At 38.2% G+C, this 18,930-nt stretch overlaps 1 protein-coding gene across 2 annotated transcripts in view; it reads left to right on the plus strand.

The window, feature by feature from the left end:
• GHR (growth hormone receptor) overlaps nucleotides 1-18,930 on the plus strand; it is a 346,262-nt gene that overhangs the window by 120,521 nt on the left and 206,811 nt on the right. The window contains exon 1 of one of the 2 annotated variants that reach the window (XM_049863064.1): nucleotides 8,924-18,162. The exons of the other annotated variant lie outside the window; for it this stretch is intronic. The gene's annotated coding sequence lies outside the window, so the exon portion shown is untranslated. Of the gene's footprint in view, nucleotides 1-8,923; nucleotides 18,163-18,930 lie in introns of those variants that run through there. 2 annotated transcript variants of the gene reach the window in all.

The following is an 18,930-nucleotide window of genomic DNA, read 5'->3' on the forward strand; positions in this document are numbered from 1 at the left end:
CCCATGGTAGACAGGTTTCAGCTGAGCTTCCAGACTAAGACTAGGAAGACAGACTGGTGGTCTACTTCTGAAAAAAAAAATAGCCAGTGAAAACCTTATGAATACCAGCAGAACATTGTCTAATATAGTGCCAGAAGATGAGCCCCTCAAGTTGGAAGGCAGTCAAAATATGACTGGGGAAGAGCTGCCTCCTAAAAGTAGTTGTTGTTGTTGTTAGGTCCCATCTAGTTGGTTCTGACTCATAGCTACCCTATGTACAACAGAATGAAACATTGCCTGGTCCTGTTCCATCCTCACAGTTGTTGCTATGCTTGAGCCCATTGTTGCAGCCACGGTGTCAATCCATTTTGTTGAGAGTCTTCCTCTTTTTTGCTGACCCTGTACTTAATCAAGCATGATGTCCTTCTCCAGGGACTGATCCCTCCTGACAACATGTCCAAACTATGTAAGATGCAGGCTCGCCATCGTTGCTTCTAAGGAGCATTCTGGCTGTACTTCTTCCAAGACAGATTTGTTAGTTCTTTTTGCAGTCCATGGTATCTTCAATATTCTTCACCAACACCACAATTCAAAGGCGTCAATTCTTCTTCGGTCTTCCTTATTCATTGTCCAGCGTTCACATGCATATGAGGCATTTGAAAACACCATGGTTTGGGTCAGGTGCATCTTAGTCTTCAAGGTGACATCTTTACTTTTCAACACTTTAAAGAGGTCTTTTGCAGCTGATTTGCCCAATGCAATGCGTCTTTTGATTTCTTGACTGCTGTAATCTATGGGTGTTGATTGTGAATCCAAGTAAAATGAAATCCTTGCCAACTTCAATCTTTTCTCCATTTGTCATGATGTTGCTTATTGGTCATTGTGAGGATTTGTGTTTTCTTTATGTTGAGGTGCAATCCATACTGAAGAAGGCTTTAGTCTTTGATCTTCATTAGTGAGTGGTTCAAGTGTTCTTCACTTTCAGCAAGCAAGGTTGTGTCATCTGCATATTGCAGGTTGTTAATGAGTCATCCTCCAATCCTGATACCCCATTCTTCATATAGTCCATCTTCTTGGATTATTTGCTTAGCATACAGATTGAATAAGTGTGGTGAAAGGATACAACCCTTGCGCACACCTTTCCTGACTTTAAAACACGCAGTATCCCCCTGTTCTGTTTGAACAACTGCCTCTTGATTTAAGTACGGGTTTCACATGAGCACAATTAAGTGTTCCAAAATTCGCATTCTCCAAAACATTATTCATAATTTGTTATGATCCACACAGTCAAATGCCTTAGCATAATCAGTAAAGCACAAGTAAACATCTTTCTGGTATTTTCTGCTTTCAGCCAGGATCCATCTGACATCAGCAATAATATCCCTGGTTTCATGCCCTCATCTAAATCCACCTTGTATTTCTGGCAGTTCCCTGTCAATCTACTGGTGCAGCCACTTTTGAATGATTTTCAGCAAAATTTTGTTTGCATGTGATATTAATGATATTCTTTGATAATTTCTGCATTCCATTGGATCACCTTTCTTAGGAACTGGCAAAGTAGAGTCGGCCTTAATGACGTGAATGGAGTCAAGCTTTTAGACCTTCATTTGCCGATGTGACATGACTCAGTGAGAAGAAACAGCTGCAAACATCCAGAAATAGATTAATTATGGGTATTTTCAGGATATTCTCTGCTATCATTTGAGGCAGTGGGTGAAGCTTTTTGGTACATTTGCAATTAGGGAATGAGATGAACACGAGATACGAAGTTCATCCTGGATCTCTCTTTTTCACAGAGCTTCTGCCTTGTGCTATTCTTTTATGGTGACTACATTATTATTTTGATGTTCTTCAAACAGTTGCATCACACTGTAGTATGTAAAATATGTTTGGGTTCTTGTTTTAATAATGTTTGCTAGCAGGTTTCACGATGCCCCACTTGAGTAAAATGAACCAGTTTTTTCATAGGTTTTTATTGTAATTCAAGGTGACTAAATGTGACCCTCTGGTCTGGCTCCCCAAAGTCTTGTCCATATCTTTGTGACTTGCAGGGGAGACACTTGAGAATCATTTCTTAATCGTTTTGCCCCCAAATCAGATCGAGTTTTTCATTGGAGTACAGAGGGAGGCAAGATAAATAGCTTTTTTTTTACATAAATAAGACTCTTCTGGCACCAGTCCTCTTAGAAGCCTCGTGACAGGATCCAGTGTGTGCAATATCACGTGGGATGTGCCGTTCTTCTTGGAAGGTCTCTGTGGCTTTTCTCTGGAATCTATGAAGAAAACGTTCCTTAGCCTAGAAACTGGGATTGAGAAAACTCCTCTTACTGATCACAGAACAATAAGTCTCGTAAAGGTCAACTGATGCATCATGGGCGTGGATATGGAGGTGGGAGTCATGGATTCGGTGACTGGAGATTACCTGAGTAATCATTCTAGCACATCACCTGGGATACATGTCCTGCATATGGAATGTCTTCAGTGCCTCTCTCTGAATCTTTTTATGTATCTGTACAATTCATTATGGGCTTCTTGTTTATTACTCTGGGCAAGGATATGGATTTGAAGGTTTCTGATTAGGATTTTGAAAGGATGCTACAATAAATCCCATGTACCTACCATTTGAATGAATATATCAAATGTAAACTTTTTTTCCCACATTTGTTTCAGATCTGTTATTTATAAAAAATAATAATAATAAAGTGTATGGGTAAATTTGAAGTCCTGTGTTCTAAATTCCCCAGTCTCTTTCTACTCCCTGCCACCCCAGAGGAAACAACTGTCATGTACAGTCATGTTTTTATACTTCTTGAATTTATTACATATATGAAACATGCTTATTACATATATGAAACATGCTTATTACATACATGAATCATAGTTAAATTATTGGTGTATTTTTAAATACATGTATATATTTTCTCATGTGGAATGTTGTTGCTGTTGTTGTTAGGTGCTGTTGAGTTGGTTTTATCTCATAGTGACTCTATGTACAACAGAACGAAACACTGCCCAATCCTGCGCCACCCTCACGATTGTTGTTATACTTGAGCCCATTGTCGAAGCCACTGTGTCAATCCATCTTGTTGAGGGTCTTCCTCTTTTTCATTGACCCTCTACTTTACCAAATATGATGTCCATCTCCAGGGACTGATCCCTCCTGATAACATGTCCAAATTACATGAGATGAAGTTTAGCCATCCTTGCTTCTAATGAGCATTCTGGGTATACTTCTTCCAAGACAGATTTGTTCTTTCTTTTGGCGGTCTATGGTATATTCAGTATTCTTCGTCAACACCGTAATTCAAAGGTGTCAATTCTTCTTTGGTTTTCCTTATTCATTGTCCAGCTTTTGCATATATATGAGGCGATTGAAAACACCATGGCTTGAGTAAGGCGCATCTTAGTCCTTAAAGTGCCATCTTTGCTTTTCAATACTTGAAAGAGGTCTTTTGCAGCAGATTTGCCCAATGCAATGTGTCATTTCATTTCTCGACTGCTGCTTCAGTGGGTGTTGATTGCAGATCCAAGTAAAATGAAATCCTTGACAACTTCAATCATGTCTCCATTTATCATGATGTTGCTTATTGGTTTAGTTATAAGGATTTTTGTTTTCTTGATGTTGAGGTGTAATCCATACTGAAGGCTATATAGTCTTTGATCTTCATCAGTAAGTGTTTCAAGTCCTCTTTACTTTTAGCAAGCAAGGTGTATCATCTGCATAACACAGGTTGTTAATCCTGATCCCCTGTTCATCTTCACATAGTCTAGCTTCTGTGGAATGTAGTATTCCGGAAATTGCGACTTTTATCACCCCACATTTTCTTTTCAAGATTTACTGGTGGCTTGGTGGTTAAGAGCTCAGCTGCTAACCTGAAGTCCAGCAGTTCGAATCCACCAGCCACTCCTTGGAAGTCCTACGGGGCAGTTCTACTCTGTCCTAAAGGTCACTATGAGTTGGAATCGACTCCAGGGCAAGGGGTGCTTTTCATATATAGTAGTAGTTCATTTTTTTTTTTAATTTTTATTGTGCTTTAAGTGAAAGTTTACAAATCAAGTCAGTCTCTCATACAAAAATTTGTATACACCTTGCTATATACTCCTAATTGCTCTCCCCCTCATAAGACAGCACACTCCTCCCTCCACTCTCTATTTTTATGTCCATTCAGCCAGCTCCTGACCCCCTCTGCCCTCTCATCTCCTCTCCGGACAGGAGATGCCAGCATAGTCTCATGCATCTACTTGATCCAAGAAGCTCATTCTTCACTAATATCATTTTCTATCCCATAGTCCAGTCCAATCCCTGTCTGAAGAGTTGGCTTTGGGAATGGGTCCAATCTCTGTCTGAAGAATTGGCTTTGGGAATGGTTCCTGTCTTGGGCTAACAGAAGGTTTGGGGACCATGACACCTGGGGTCCTTCTAGTCTCAGTCAGACCATTAAGTCTGGTCTTTTTATAAGAATCTGGGGTCTGCGTCCCACTCCTCTCCTACTCCCTCAGGGGTTCTCTGGTGTGTTCCCTGTCAGGGCAGTCATCGGTTGTAGCCAGGCACCATCTAGTTCTTCTGGTCTCAGGCTGATGCAGTCTCTGGTTTATGTGGTCCTTTCTGTCTCTTGGGCTCATAATTACCTTGTGTCTTTGGTGTTCTTCATTCTCCTTTGCTCAAGGTGGGTTGAAACCCACTGAAGCATCTTAGATGGCTGCTTGCTAGCATTTAAGACCCCAGACGCCACTCTCCAAAGTGGGATACAGAATGTTTTCTTAATAGATTTTATTATGCCAGTTGACTAGATGTCCCCTGAAATCATGGTCACCAAACTCCTGCCCCTGCTATGCTGGCCTTCAAAGCATTCAGTTTATTCAGGAAACTGCTTTTAGTTAAGTCCAGTTATGCTGACTTTGCCTGTATTGTGTTGTCTTTCCATTCACCTACAATAATTCTTATCTACTATCTAATTTTTTTTATCTAATTAGTGAAAACCTCTTTCCCTCCCTCCCTCACTCCCCCCTCTCATAACCATCAAAGAATATTTTCTTCTTTGTTTAAACTATTTCTCCAGTTATTATAATAGTGGTCTTATACAATATTTGTCCTCTTGCAACTGACTAATTTCACTCAGGATAATGCCTTCCAGATTCCTCCATGTTATGAAATGTTTTACGGATTCATCATTGTTCATCAGTGCATAGTATTCCATTGTGTGAATATACCATAATTTATTTATCCATTCATCCATCAATGGGCACCTTGGTTGCTTCCATCATTTCACTATTATAAACAGTGCTGCAGTGAACATGGGTGTGTGTATCTCTCTTCGTGTAAAGGCTCTTAATTCTCTAAGATATATTCCAAGGAGTGGGATTGCTGGATCATAAGGTAGTTCTATTTCTAGTTTTTTAAGGAAGCACCAAATCCATTTCCAAAGTGGTTATTACCATTTTACGTTCCCACCAGCAGGGTATAACTGTTCCAGCCTCTCCAATATTTATTATTTTGTGTTTTTTGGATTAATGCCAGCCTTGTTGAAATGAGAGGAAATCTCATTGTAGTTTTGATTTGCATTTCTTTAATGGCTAATGATTGTGAGCATTTCCTCATGTATCTGTTAGCTACCTGAATGTCTTTTTTAGTGAAGTGCCTGTTCATATCTTTTGCCCATTTTTTAATTGGGTTTTTTGCCTTCTTGCAGTTGAGTTTTTGCAGTATCATGTAGGTTTTAGAGATCAGGTGCTGATGGGAAATGTCATAGCTAAAAACTTTTTCCTAGTCTGTAGGTAATCTTTTTACTCTTTTGGTGAAGTCTTTGGATGAGCATAAGTGTTTGATTTTTAGGAGCTCACAGTTATCTAGTTTCTCTTCTGCATTGCTAGTAATGTTTTCTATGCTGTTTATGCTGTGTATTAGGGCTTCTAATGTTGTCCCTGTTTTTTCTTCCATGATGTTTATCATTTTAAATTTTATATTTAGGTCTTTGATCCATTTTGAGCTCGTTTTTGTGCATGGAGTGAGGTATGGGTCCTGTTTCTTTTTTTTTGTAGATGGATATCCAGTTATCCCAGCACCGTTTGTTAAACAGACTATCTCGTCCCCATTTAACTGACTTTGGGGCTTTGTGAAATATCAGCTGCTCATATGTGGATAGATTTATGTCTGGATTCTAAATTCTGTTCTATTGGTCTGTGTATCTTTTGTTGTGCCAGCTCCAGGCTGTTTTGACTACTGTGGCGTTATAATAGTTTCTAAAATCAGGTAGGGTGAGGCCTCCCACTTTGTTCTTCTTTTTCAGTAATGCTTTACTTATCCGGGGCCTCTTTCCCTTCACTACGAAGTTGGTGATGTGTTTCTCCATCTCATTAAAAAATGTCGTTGGAATTTGGCTCGGATTTGCATTGTATATATAGATGGCTTTTGGTAGAAGAGACATTTTTACAATGTTAAGTCTTCCTATCCATGAGCAAGGTATGTTTTTCCACTTATGTGGGTCTCTTTTGGTTTCTTGCAGTAGTGTCTTGTAGTTTTCTTTGTATACATCTTTTACATCTCTGGTAAGATTTATTCCTAAGTATTTTATCTTCTTGGGGGCTACTGTAAATGGCATTGATTTGGTGATTTCCCCCTCAATGTTCTTTTTGTTGGTGTAGAGAAATCCAACTGATTTTTGTATGTTTATCTTGTATCCTGATACTCTGATGAACTCTTCTATTAGTTTCAGTAGTTTTCTGGAGGATTCCTTAGGGTTTTCTGTGTATAAGATCATGTCATCTGCAAACAGAGATACTTTTACTTCTTCCTTGCCAATCTGGATGCCCTTTATTTCTTTATCTAGCCTAATTGCTCTGGCTAGGACCTCCAGCACAATGTTGCATAAGAGTGGTGATAAAGGGCATCCTTGGCTGGTTCCCGATCTCAGGGCAATGCTTTCAGACTCTCTCCATTTAGGATGATGTTGGCTGTCGTCTTTGTATAAATGCCCTTTATTGTGTTGAGGAATTTTCCTTCTATTCCTATTTTGCTGAGAGTTTTTATCATGAATGGGTGTTCAACTTTGTCACAGGCCTTTTCTGGATCAATCGATAAAATCATGTGGTTCTTGTCTTTTGTTTTATTTATGTGGTGGATTACATTAATTGTTTTTCTAATGTTGAACCATCCCTGCATACGTGGTATGAATCCCATGTGGTCATGATGAATTATTTTTTTGATATGTTGTTGAATTCTTTTTGCTGGAATTTTGTTGAGGACTTTTGCACCTAAGTTCGTCAGGGATATAGGTCTGTAATTTTCTTTTTTGTGGAGTCTTTACTTGGTTGGTATCAGGGATATGGTGGCTTCATGGAATGAGTTTGGGAGTATTCCATCCTTTTCTATGCTCTGAAATACCTTTAGTAGTAGTGGTGTTAATTCTTCTCTGAAAGTTTGGTAGAACTCTGCAGTGAAGCCGTCTGGGCCTGGGCTTTTTTTTTGTTGTTGTTGTTGGAAGATTTTGATTACCTTTTCAATCTCTTCTTTTGTTATAGGTCGATTCAGTTGTTCTACTTTTTACCTCTGTTTGTGTTAGTTTAGGTAGGTTGTGTGTTTCTAGAAATTCACTTCTTCTAGGTTTTCAAATTAGAGTACAGTTTTTCATAGTAATCTGTTATGGTTCTTTTAATTTCAGTTGGGCCTGTTGTAATATCATCCATCTCATTTCTTATTCGGATTATTTGTTTCCTCTCCCGTTTTTGTTTTGTCAGTTTGGCCAGTGGTTTATCAATTTTGTTGATTTTTTCGAAGAAACAGCTTTTGGTCTTAACTCTTTCAATTATTTTTCTGTTTTCTATTTCATTTAATTCTGCTCTAATTTTTATTATTTCCTTTCTTCTGGTGCCTGAGGGTTTCTTTTGTTGCTCTCTTTCTGTTTATTCAAGTTGTAGGGATAATTCTTTGATTTTGCCCTTTGTTCTTTTTGAATGTGTGCATTTATTGATATAAACTGACCTCTGAGCACTGCTTTTGCTGTGTCCCAAAGGTTCTGATAGGAAGTGTTTTCATCCTTATTGGATTCTATGAATTTCTTTACTGCATCCTTAATGTCTTCTATGACACAGTCTTTTTTGATCCGGATGTTCGTTCAGGTTCCAAGTGTTTGATTTCTTTTCCCTGCTTTTTCTGTTATTGATTTCTACTTTTATGGCCTTATGGTCAGAGAAGATGCTTGGTAATATTTCAATGTTTTGGATTCTGCTAAGGCTTGCTTTATGACCTAATATGTGGTCTATTCTAGAGAATGTTCCATGTGCACTAGAGAAGAAAGTATACTTGGGTGGAGTGTGCTATTATGTCTATGAGATCAAGTTGGTTGATTGTGGCATTTAGATCTTCCGTGTCTTTTTTGAGCTTCTTTCTGGATGCCCTGTCCTTCACCGAAAGTGATGTGTTGAAGTCTCCTACTATATTTGTGGAGCTGTCTATCTCACTTTTCAGTGCTGATAGAGTTTGTTTTATGTATCTTGCAGCCCTATAATTGGGTGCATAAATATTTAACATCGTTATATGTTTCTGATATATTGTCCCTTTAATTATTATATAGAGTTCTACTCTGTCCTGTAGGGTCACTATGGGTCAGAATTGACTCGACGGCACTGGGTTCTGGGTCCTTGTCCTTTGTGATGGATTTAACTTTAAAGTCTATTTTGTCGGAAATTAATACTGCCACTCCTGCTCTTTTTTGATTGTCCTTTGCTTGATAAATTTTTTTCATCCTTTGAGTTTTAGTTTGTTTGTATCTCTAAATCCAAGGTGTGTCTCTTATAGGCAGCATATAGACAGATCATGTTTTTTTTTTTTTTATCCATTCTGCCACTCTCTGTCTCTTTATTGGTGCATTTAGTCCATTTATATTCAGCATAGTAATAGTTCATTTTTTTAATTGTTTTATATGATCTCATGAAAATACCATAGTTTATCTATTCCAATATTAAATGAAATTGGTTAATTTTTTTTACTGAAATAAGTGATGCTGAAATAAATATCCTCAAACATTTCCTTTAGGACACATATGATAGTTTCTCTGAAGGCTATATCAGTGGACTTGCCATGTCATAGGATATGTGCATTTATGTCTGTTAGATATTGCCAAGTTGTCCTCCAAACTGTTCATGCCAATTTACGCGCTCCTACCAGCAATGTATGAGAGCTCTCATTTCCCCAGGTCTTGCCAACCCTTGGTTGTTATAAGGTCTAATTATTTCTCAATTGATTGATGTGAATGACTAAGTCATTGTTTTAATTTTCATTTCCCTGATTACTTATGAAATGGAATATCATTTTTTTATAGGGCCATTTGGGTTTCCTGTTGTATGAATTTGCCTATTTCTTCTCTGTCCCTTCTGTTATCTGTTCTTGTCTTTACCTGTTTACAGAAAAACGCATATGTGCGTGTCTATGATCCCAACATGTATTATCCACATATATAATATATGTTTATATTTCATATATGTGTGTGTATATATAACTAATCCTTTTTCTCTTACATGTGTTGAAAATTTTGTCTCCCCTTTTGCTGAATGCATTTTCATTTTGTTCATAACATCTTTTAACATGGATAATTTTTAATTTTGTTACAGTTTAATTTCTTTTATTTTCTGCTTTTTGTGCCTTGCTTAAGAAATCATTTTCCCTCCAAAGTCACGTTATATATAGAACCCTCTCTAAATTGTTGTACTCTAAATAGGTCAGTGTACCTGAAGCAGAATAAGCAAGAAGAGTGTGATGGTAGAGTGATAGTAGAGCTAGGGAGGTTATGGGAGGGGGACAAATCAGGTAAGAGTTTAAGACCATTGTAAGGACTTTGGCATTTAAGTGAGACAGGATTCCATCAGAGGGCCTTGAACAAAGAAGTGGCATGTTCTTAGTTTCAGAGAGATCATTCTGGGTGCTGGAGATAATTGGATTCAAGAACAGAAGCAGATAGACCGATTAAGAAACTGTTTAATAATAATTCAGATAAGAAATTTTGGTTGGACCAGGGAGATAAAGATAGAGGTTTTAAGAAATGATCAGATTCTGGATATAATTCATAGGTGCATTTGAGAGGATTAGTTGATAGATTGGTTATGGGCTATGAGTGAAAAAAAATGGAGTATAATTATGACAGCATAAAGATGCTGTTTGCTGAAATGGCCAAGACTATGGAATGGTCAAGTTAGAGGTGTGAAATCAAAAGTTTGTTTATGGGTTTATAAGCTTGAGAGGACAAGCAAACATCCAACAGGATTATCAAACAGTCAGTTAGATATATCAGCCTGTAGTTCGAGGAAGAAGTCTGGGTTGAAGTTATACATTTGGGCAACATCATCATATGAATGGTATCATTGTCATCATTCTGAATGAAATAACCTAAGGAATAAGTGTAAATAGAGAAGAGAGGAAAGGAGAGGGGAGGATATATTCTGGGAGTATTCTAATGCTAAGTGGTTGAGAAGACTAGGAGGAAACAGCCAAGCAGACCAAGATAAAGTGCCCAGAGAGGTAAGAAAATCAATGGAGAGTAGTGTCCAGGATACCACATTAAGATAATGTTTCAAAGAAGAGGAAGTGATTCATTGTGTCAAATGTTGCTGGCAGGTCAAATAAAATGACGGAGAATTAACCACTAGATTTAGCAACGTGAAAGTTGTTTGTGACCATTTTTAAAAAAGCTATTTCATCAGAGTGATGGCGGTTAAAGCCTGAATTGAATTGGACTCAAGAAAGCAGACACAGGGGGATTAAAAACAGGAGTATAAGACAATTTCTTCCAAAGGTTTTGCTTTAAAAGGGAGCAGAAAATTAGGATAATATCTTAAAAGTCAATAATTAGTCAAAAGTGGATCTTTTTTTTTTCTCAAGATGAGAGAATTTCAACATGCTTTTGATCTGATTCTTGTCTTCTTGCAAGAGTAGCTCCTTTAATCATTCTTTAACTGAGAGTCTTTAGGTAGTAAACTCTCTTAGTTTTTATATGTCCACAAAAATCTTTAATGATACTTTAGCTGGGTGTAGAATTCTGAATTGGTGGTTATTTTTTTAATACCTTAAAGGTTTTTCCTTTGTGTTCTGGCTTTTCTTGGGGGAGAAAAATCTCCTACTGGTCCATTTGTGTTCCTTAGTATGTAATCTGCCTGTCTTAGTTATCTAGTGCTGTCATAACAGAAATAACACAAGTGGATGGCTTCAACAAACAGAAATTTATTTTCTCACACTCTGGTAGGCTTGAAGTCCGAATTCAGGGTGCCAGTTCCAGGGAAAGGCTTTCTTTCCCTGTCGGCTCTGGTAGAAGGTCCTTGTCATCAATCTTGCCCTGGTCAAGGAGCTTCTCAGCACAGAGACCCTGGGTCTAAAGGACATGTTCTGCTCTTTGTGCTTCTTTCTTGGTGGTATGAGATCCCCATGTCTCTCTGCTCACTTCTATCTTTTATATCTCAAGAGAGATTGGCACAAGACACAATCCAGTCTTGTAGATTGAGTCCTGCCTCATTAACATAACCTCTGCTAATTCCATCTCATCATCACCATAGAGACAGGATTTACAACACAGGAAAATCACATCAGATGACAAAATGGTAGACAATCACACAATACTGGAAATCATGGCCTAGTCAAAGTGATACACATATTTTGGGGGGACACAATTCAATCTCATACTGCCTCTTTTTTCCAGTAGCTTTAAAGACTATCCTGATCTCCTACAGTGAATTTATTTTTTATTTATACTGCTCAAAGATTACTATGTGCTTGTAATCTGAAAATCCATGTTATTCTTTAATTTTGTAAAATTTTCAGTAATAAGTTTTTCTAAAACTAGTTCTTTGCAGTTGAATAAAATCCTTTCCTTCAGAAGCTCCCATTATATATATGCTGGAGCATCTGAATCTGTTCTCCGTGGCTTTTAACTCTTTTATCACATTTTTTAATACTTGTGTCTTAATTTACCATAGCAGTGTATGGCACAGAGAAGGAAGTTTAAAGTGTAAACTTGCAGCATCATGTTGACCAGCAGTTCTACACTGGATATTTTTAAGGTTAATATGCCATATCAGACAGCTAGTCCCAAAATCAGATGAAGGATAAAAACCTAAGAGTAGTCTAATATTAGTCTTGTAAAATCAAGCTGATTTAAAATTCTCTTTCTCTGCTTTTCTCTTTCTGCTATTTATCTCTAGAGAATAATGAGGAAGCTTCTCTTAAGAAGCTGTGTATTGGGGGGAAAAAAACAGAAAAAAAAGGCAGGAGCTCTAACAAAGAAAGGAACCAAACAAAAAGTGGGAAGAGGACGTGGACAGATAAATGACAATAAATGTTTCAAAGAATATTCAGCCTTACTAATTCTAGAATAAATGTAAATTAAAACAGTGACAGACCATTTTTACCCATTAAGTTAGCAAAGATGGGGAGGGGAAGAAATTTTTTGCTAACAATTGTGCAATGAAATTGGAGTCCTAGTCTAGGCTGAGTCTTAATTAGAGAAGCTTTTTGGGAAAGCAGTTTAGTGATATCTATGAAAATCTCATAAATGTTCTACCCTTTCATGTAGCAATTTTACTTCTGGGAATTAGCCATTAGGCAGTAAATTGAAATATAGGCCAGACCTCCCCTCCCCCTGAGACATTTATTGCACCATTATTTATAATATGTCACTGTCCTATGAACTTTTTTTACTGCCACCCAGGGTAAGAAAATATTGGGTCTATATTGTGACCCAGTAGACATATACATACATTAAAAATTTCCTTGTAAAGAAACCTTCTCTCATTAAGTGTGATGCATTCTGCTGTTCCATTCCATTCCATTCTTTAAACTTGCAAACAAGCAAAGCTGGATTTGGATTATTAAATTGATTGGCAAAGAATATCAGACATACCATGGACTGCAAAAAGAATGAACAAATCTGTCTTGGAACAAGTACAACCAAAATTGTTCTTAGAAGAAAGGATGGTGAGACTTCGTCTCACATACTTTGGACATGTTGTCCAGAGGGATCAGTCCCTGGAAAGGAACATCTCATGCTTGGCAAAGTGAGGGTCAGTGAAAAAAGAGGAAGACCCTCAATGAGGTGGAGTGACACAGTGGCTGCAACAATGGGCTCAAGCATAATGACAATTGTGAGAATGGTGCAGGACCAGGTAGTGTTTTGTTCTGTTGTACGTGGGGAAACTATGATTTGGAACTGACTCAACAGCACCTAACAACAACAACAAATTGATTCCAGAGCCTGATAAAAAGTTGTGACCCATGGTTTGAGAAGCACTGACCTGAATGATCTATAATAGGGATATGATGGAAAATTTTGCAGCCATTGCATTTTACATTCACAAGTTTTTATTTTGTTTTTATTTTTTGGGTAGGAGGTTGTTACACTCCTTCAGTCAGCAAGGAAAAGAATGTGTCAGGTAACCCATCTAATGGAGATTTTCTATAAGGCTTCCAGATATTTGCTTCTGTGCCTAGCCATTCTCATTTATCTATGACAATAGATCATGGATTCCCATATGGTATCCTCAAGCTTCCTTTCCCCTCTATTGTAAGTTCTCCAAGCTGGAAAAATCAGCCTGGGTTACCCGCCATCAGATTTCAAGCATTTTCTATCAGTCTTTGATATTAGGACTTCATTCTCAGTCTAATCAATTAATATTAGCTGAGCCAGGTTGATTTCATTTGAATCAACAAAGAATTGCTAAAAACTGCATTTCCTAGAAAAAGTGGCAATATAACTGGCAGGCACTTAAGAGATTCTAAAGTTAAATGGAAAAAAGTCAAAAAACACAAACAAGAGACAGAAGTTAATATGGAGCCTGTTTTAACTTTCTTGAAAAGTTTTTTAGAAAAAGAGTGATAAGGAAGGAATCTAAACTTTGCTTTACACTACAGTAATACCAAATTCCTTAAAAAAAAAAAAAATTCCTACATAAACAAATATTATGCATTTATAATCAGGGGAAAAAAATCATATGGTTTCCAAGGAGCAGCTGGTGGATTCGAACTGCCAACCTTTTGGTTAGGAGCCAAGCTCTTAACCACTACGCTACCAGGGCTGTAGAAGTTCTGTGTAAAGAAACCCTCTCTTGTTAAGTGTGATGCATTCTGCTATTCCATTCCATTCCATCCATTCCATTCTTTAAGCTTGCAAACTGACAAAGCTGGATTTGGATCACTGAATTGATTGGCAAAGAACATTGAACATACCATGGACTGCCAAAAGGTTATTACTTTTGTATGTTTGCTTTTTGTTTGTTACCGTCAAGTAGATTCTGACTCATGGCAACTGAGCCACCAGCCTTTCGGCTAGTAATCGAGTCCTTAGCCATTTGTGTCACCCAGCAACTTGTTTACTTTGTATAACCCGTTATTGTGTTCTCCCTTTGTATAAATATTATTATTTTATTTTATAAATTCCCTAACAACTTGAGGTTTGGGAATTTGGCTTGGAGTAGGGTGGTACATAGCGTCACCTATTTTTTTTAATTTAGACCAAAGTAATAGTTCTGTCAGTTACTGGATAGTGCAAATGGGTAATGCACTCAGCTGCTAACCAAAAGGCTGGAGGTTTGAGTGTGCCTGGCAATCTAATCCCTAAATATCAGCCATTGAAAACCCTATGGAGCACAGTTCTACTCTGACACACATGGGCTTAATGTGAGTCAGAGTCAACTTGATGACACCTTTTTTTTTTTTAGTATTTCTATCTGGCTGGGAAGTTAATTTCTATGAGCCTTAGTAATTCCACCAAATAAAACTATTTGCAAGTTCTGACAGTTCCAAATATTTGTGGTTTCAAAATTCTAACAGGATCCATAGCTCCGTTAGAAAAGGAAAAGGTATCTCTAAAAGCTCATAAAAATATATATATATCAGATGGTATGTGTTCATATACTTTTTCTTTTTTGGTAGATATCAAGGGTAAGTATTCAGATTATGTTTTTACAGAAGTCTTATGATTACTCTTTCCCATAATTCTTTCAGTTGAGCCTGAAAAATGAGGTGAAAAAGATCCTTCTCTTTCAAAGATAAGCTAGAAAGATCTAGGTTGGCTGGTCACAAAATCACTCACCTTTGCCAAAAGTATAAACCCTTATTATCTGGGATCCAACTTCATAGTGAGACCCAGAAGTGTTCCACAAATCTATCTATGTTGCCCTCATCCTTGTGTTCGGTGATCCAGATTCAAGCCAGCAAGAATGGAAATGGGGAAGATGGGGGAATGCATGTTGCCACTTCTACTCACCTCCTGCTAGCCAGAATTTGTCCGTGTGACCACAGTTAGCTACAAGGGAAGCTGTGAAATATAATCTTTCATTGAGTTCTATTACTAATTGAAAGTGGGGAAAGAGAATATTGGGGGACAACTAATAAATGTTGGATCAGGTTATGGATTATGGTCTTAATCCTTATGAGCAAGGAAACACATTTAAGTGTTTTATTCAGAGGAATGTCATGATCATAATTGTGTTTTATGACAAATGTATTGAAAAAAGTTTGAGTGGATTTTAAGAGGCCAAGTGGGAGATGGTGGCCAGGACTTGGGTGATAGCAGTAGAGAGGATGAAAAGGGGATAGAATGGACTCAAAAGATACTGAAGAAACAACACTGACAGACAAAACCGGGACAGAAGGAGGTAGAAAAGATGTTTAGATGATTCCTAGGTTCCAGACTTGTACAGGCAGTCCTGTGTTATGAATGTCCAACTTAAGGACAATTCATACTTGCCCTTTAATGTTATGTAAATCTGCCCTCAGTTTGAAAGGATTGGACCACCTCCTATTTGCAAGAAATTCATCATAGTCACCTTCACTTGCTGCACGTGCAGCTTTTAAATCATGACTAAAGTAAGGCTAAATAAGAACCATATGCACCTGTTCTGACTTACCTACAGATTCTTAAAGACACATTCAGAAAAGGATCTCATTCATAACCTAAGGACTACCTGTATTGAGAATGCTGCAGGAAGATCATGTGTTTGTGGGCCACTGAGTTTAGATTTTAAAATGTGCTTTAGAGACACCTGTCAGGTAGATTGTTTCTAAACATCCAAAATATGATTTCAAAACAAACTAATCACCAATTCTCACAGTGAATTCTCAGATCTAGTCATTGTTAAAGGACCCTGGCGGACAGTGGTTAAGCACTTGGCTGCTAACCGAAACGCTGGTGGTTTAAACCCACCCAGCAGGTCTGTGGGAGAAAGATGTGGCTATCTGCTCCTCTAAAGATTACAAAAAAAAATAAAAGCCAAATCTATTGTCATCCAGTCGATTCCAATTTATAGCTTCCCTATAGGACAGAGTAGAACTGCCCCATAGGGTTTCCAAGGCCGTAATCTTCACAGAAGCAGATTGTCGCATCTTTCTCCTATGGAGGGGCCAGTGGGTTCAAACCCCAGGCCTTTCAATTAGCAGCCAAGTACTTAACCACTGTACCACCAGGGTTCCTGCCGTAAAGCCTAGGAAACCCTGAGGGGCAATTCTACTCTGTCACATGAAATTGACTCTAGGGCACCTAACAATAAGTCATTTTTAACTAAACTGTTCAAATCAATTTTGCCTTCTGAGGGTTTCTTCTCTTAAATGAGTGTTTATGTATCACATATCACAGAATGGTTTATTGTATACAACTGTGGGAAAGCTACCCAGGCAGAAGAATTCTTTTAAAACCCAAAGGCCCCGCTAATTCTGGCTACAGTCGTAAATCTTGAACAGTTTTCTTGTATTGATAGTGTGGACAGCACTTTTGGTCATACTCGTGCATATGTGTCATCTGGTCTTGTACATACACTAGCCTAGTCCACACTCAGTGATGAGAATCATCATAATTGTTTTAAACATGTGAGTAGCTCCAAGAAATATGGCAAAGCCCCAGAGATAGAAAGAAATCCTTTTGTTTCATGTGTTGCTCTTGTGATTGAAATAATCACAGATTATTCACTAAATTTTTAATCTTTCAGAGCTTTATTTTTAGCTGACTCATGATTTAAAAAAAAAAAAAATACCAAACCCATTGCCGTGGAGTTAATTCCGACTCATAGTAAGCCTATACTACTTCTATTACGAGGTAATGAAAAAGGAATAAAAACCACATTATCTAAGTTCTGTGTCCTCTAGCCAATCAACCAAAATATCCTTAGTTGGTGAGGACTTTGGTGGGTTGGGAGGAAGAGACTAAATACTTAATATGCAGGAGATACTAGTGATTGTCTGGCCAGCTAGTTTATACCACTGGTACTACGGTTAAATGTTTACAATAAAATTAAGAATGTTAGGATTTCCAACGGACATTAATGTCTTGGAATTCATTTGTTCATTTATTCCTTCATTTAACAAGTATTTAATGTGCTGTAGTCTCGGGATACATCAGTGCCAATGAACACAACAACCAGAGGTCTGGGCCCTCCTGGAGCTTTTGTTCTGGCCCTCCTTAGAGAAGTGATAAACCAAGAAAAACCAAACCCATTGCTGTTGTTACCCTGTAGGACAGAGTAGAACTGTCCCATAGGGTTTCCAAGGAGCACTGGTGGATTCTAACTGCCCACCTTTTGGTTAGCAGCTGAGCTGTTAACCACTGCGCCACCAGGCCTCTGGAGAAGGGATGGTATTAGATTAAGATGACCTTCTCACTCTCCTCAACCCATCCAGATCAGAGCCTTTGACAAATTCCAACACTTGGCCCTCTCCTAAACTGGCCTGCCTGGCTCTGGTGTGATCGGCCTCATGAGACTCCAGCCCAGCCCTGGCCTTCACTTCAGCTGGCAGAGAGTAAAGAAGTCCTGGGCAAAGGTCAGGTGGTCCATTATGTGAGGCAATGGCCTTGTGTGCTTTAATCTACTGATACCAGGACTAAGAGAGACAGACAGACAGACAGTGAGGCAGATACAGACACAGAGAGACAGGCAGAGAGACAGACCAGAGAGGAACAGATTTGGGGATTTAGTGAAGGTTTACACATCAAAGTAGGAAAACCAAGAAGCTAGAGATTAAGACACACCAAGAAGTGACCAAAAAACTTTCTTCTGACTCCACGTTCAACACATCCTCTCTGCCAGATTTGAGCCAAGTTAGTGTAATGTGGTCTGCTTGCATACGTGACTGAATGAAAAAGGAAATTTAAAGAAGCCTGGAGGAGACTATGAGAAAACCCAGCCTCTAATTCAGAAATATCTGCCGGACTGTTGGTTAGTATTTCCTTTTTGTTAACTTCGATTAAAAGGCTGATAGCAGGTCTTCTTCCCCCCGCCCCCCCCACCAGCACTTAGTTTTGCACTTTCTAGATGTAAATTCTGACGCAGTTTAAGCCAGAAGTTTTCCTCCTGTTTCCACCTCAGTCTTCCCTCTTCTAGCTCACTTTTCTCTTTGCTCCCTCCTTCTTCCACGTCTCTGCCCTTCTCCCTTCTACTCTCAGCAAAACTTCTCTTTCTTGTGCTGGAGGTTTAGAATATTCCCATTAGACTGCCTTTACCCTTGTCTGATCACCATTGAGATATAATTTGGGTTTTTGAAATTTGTTCTATGAATGAAGGGCTAGTTTTCTGAGTATTTAAGGAGCTGGTATATTTTGCGAAAAGTCAACAGAGATTATAGTTTACACTCAGGAAATGCTTCAGGGTTTTAATTCTGGTCAAAATGTTACATTTTAACAGTCAGCTTACATTTCAGAGGAGTCAAAAGAACTGACAACACAATTGCATGTTTGTTTTGCATCGTCTTCCTTTTTTTTTTAAACTGCTGGGGATGGTCAGCACCTCAAAGAAAAGGAAAATAAGATTTGTCTTTTTATCTGATTAGCTTGCTGACCAACTCTGAAGCTTTGGGCTGCTTATTGCATGCTGACTCAAACCATCACATTGTGGCTGATGTGATGGAAAACGTCACTTATTCTGTTCATGAAAAACCATTCAAATGAACTTTCTACAGAAGAACACGCTCCCACCCCTTCCTAACAC

The sequence above is a fragment of the Elephas maximus genome, chromosome 2 (assembly GCF_024166365.1).
Source record: "Elephas maximus indicus isolate mEleMax1 chromosome 2, mEleMax1 primary haplotype, whole genome shotgun sequence".
In the NCBI taxonomy this organism is placed as follows: Eukaryota; Metazoa; Chordata; class Mammalia; order Proboscidea; family Elephantidae; genus Elephas; species Elephas maximus.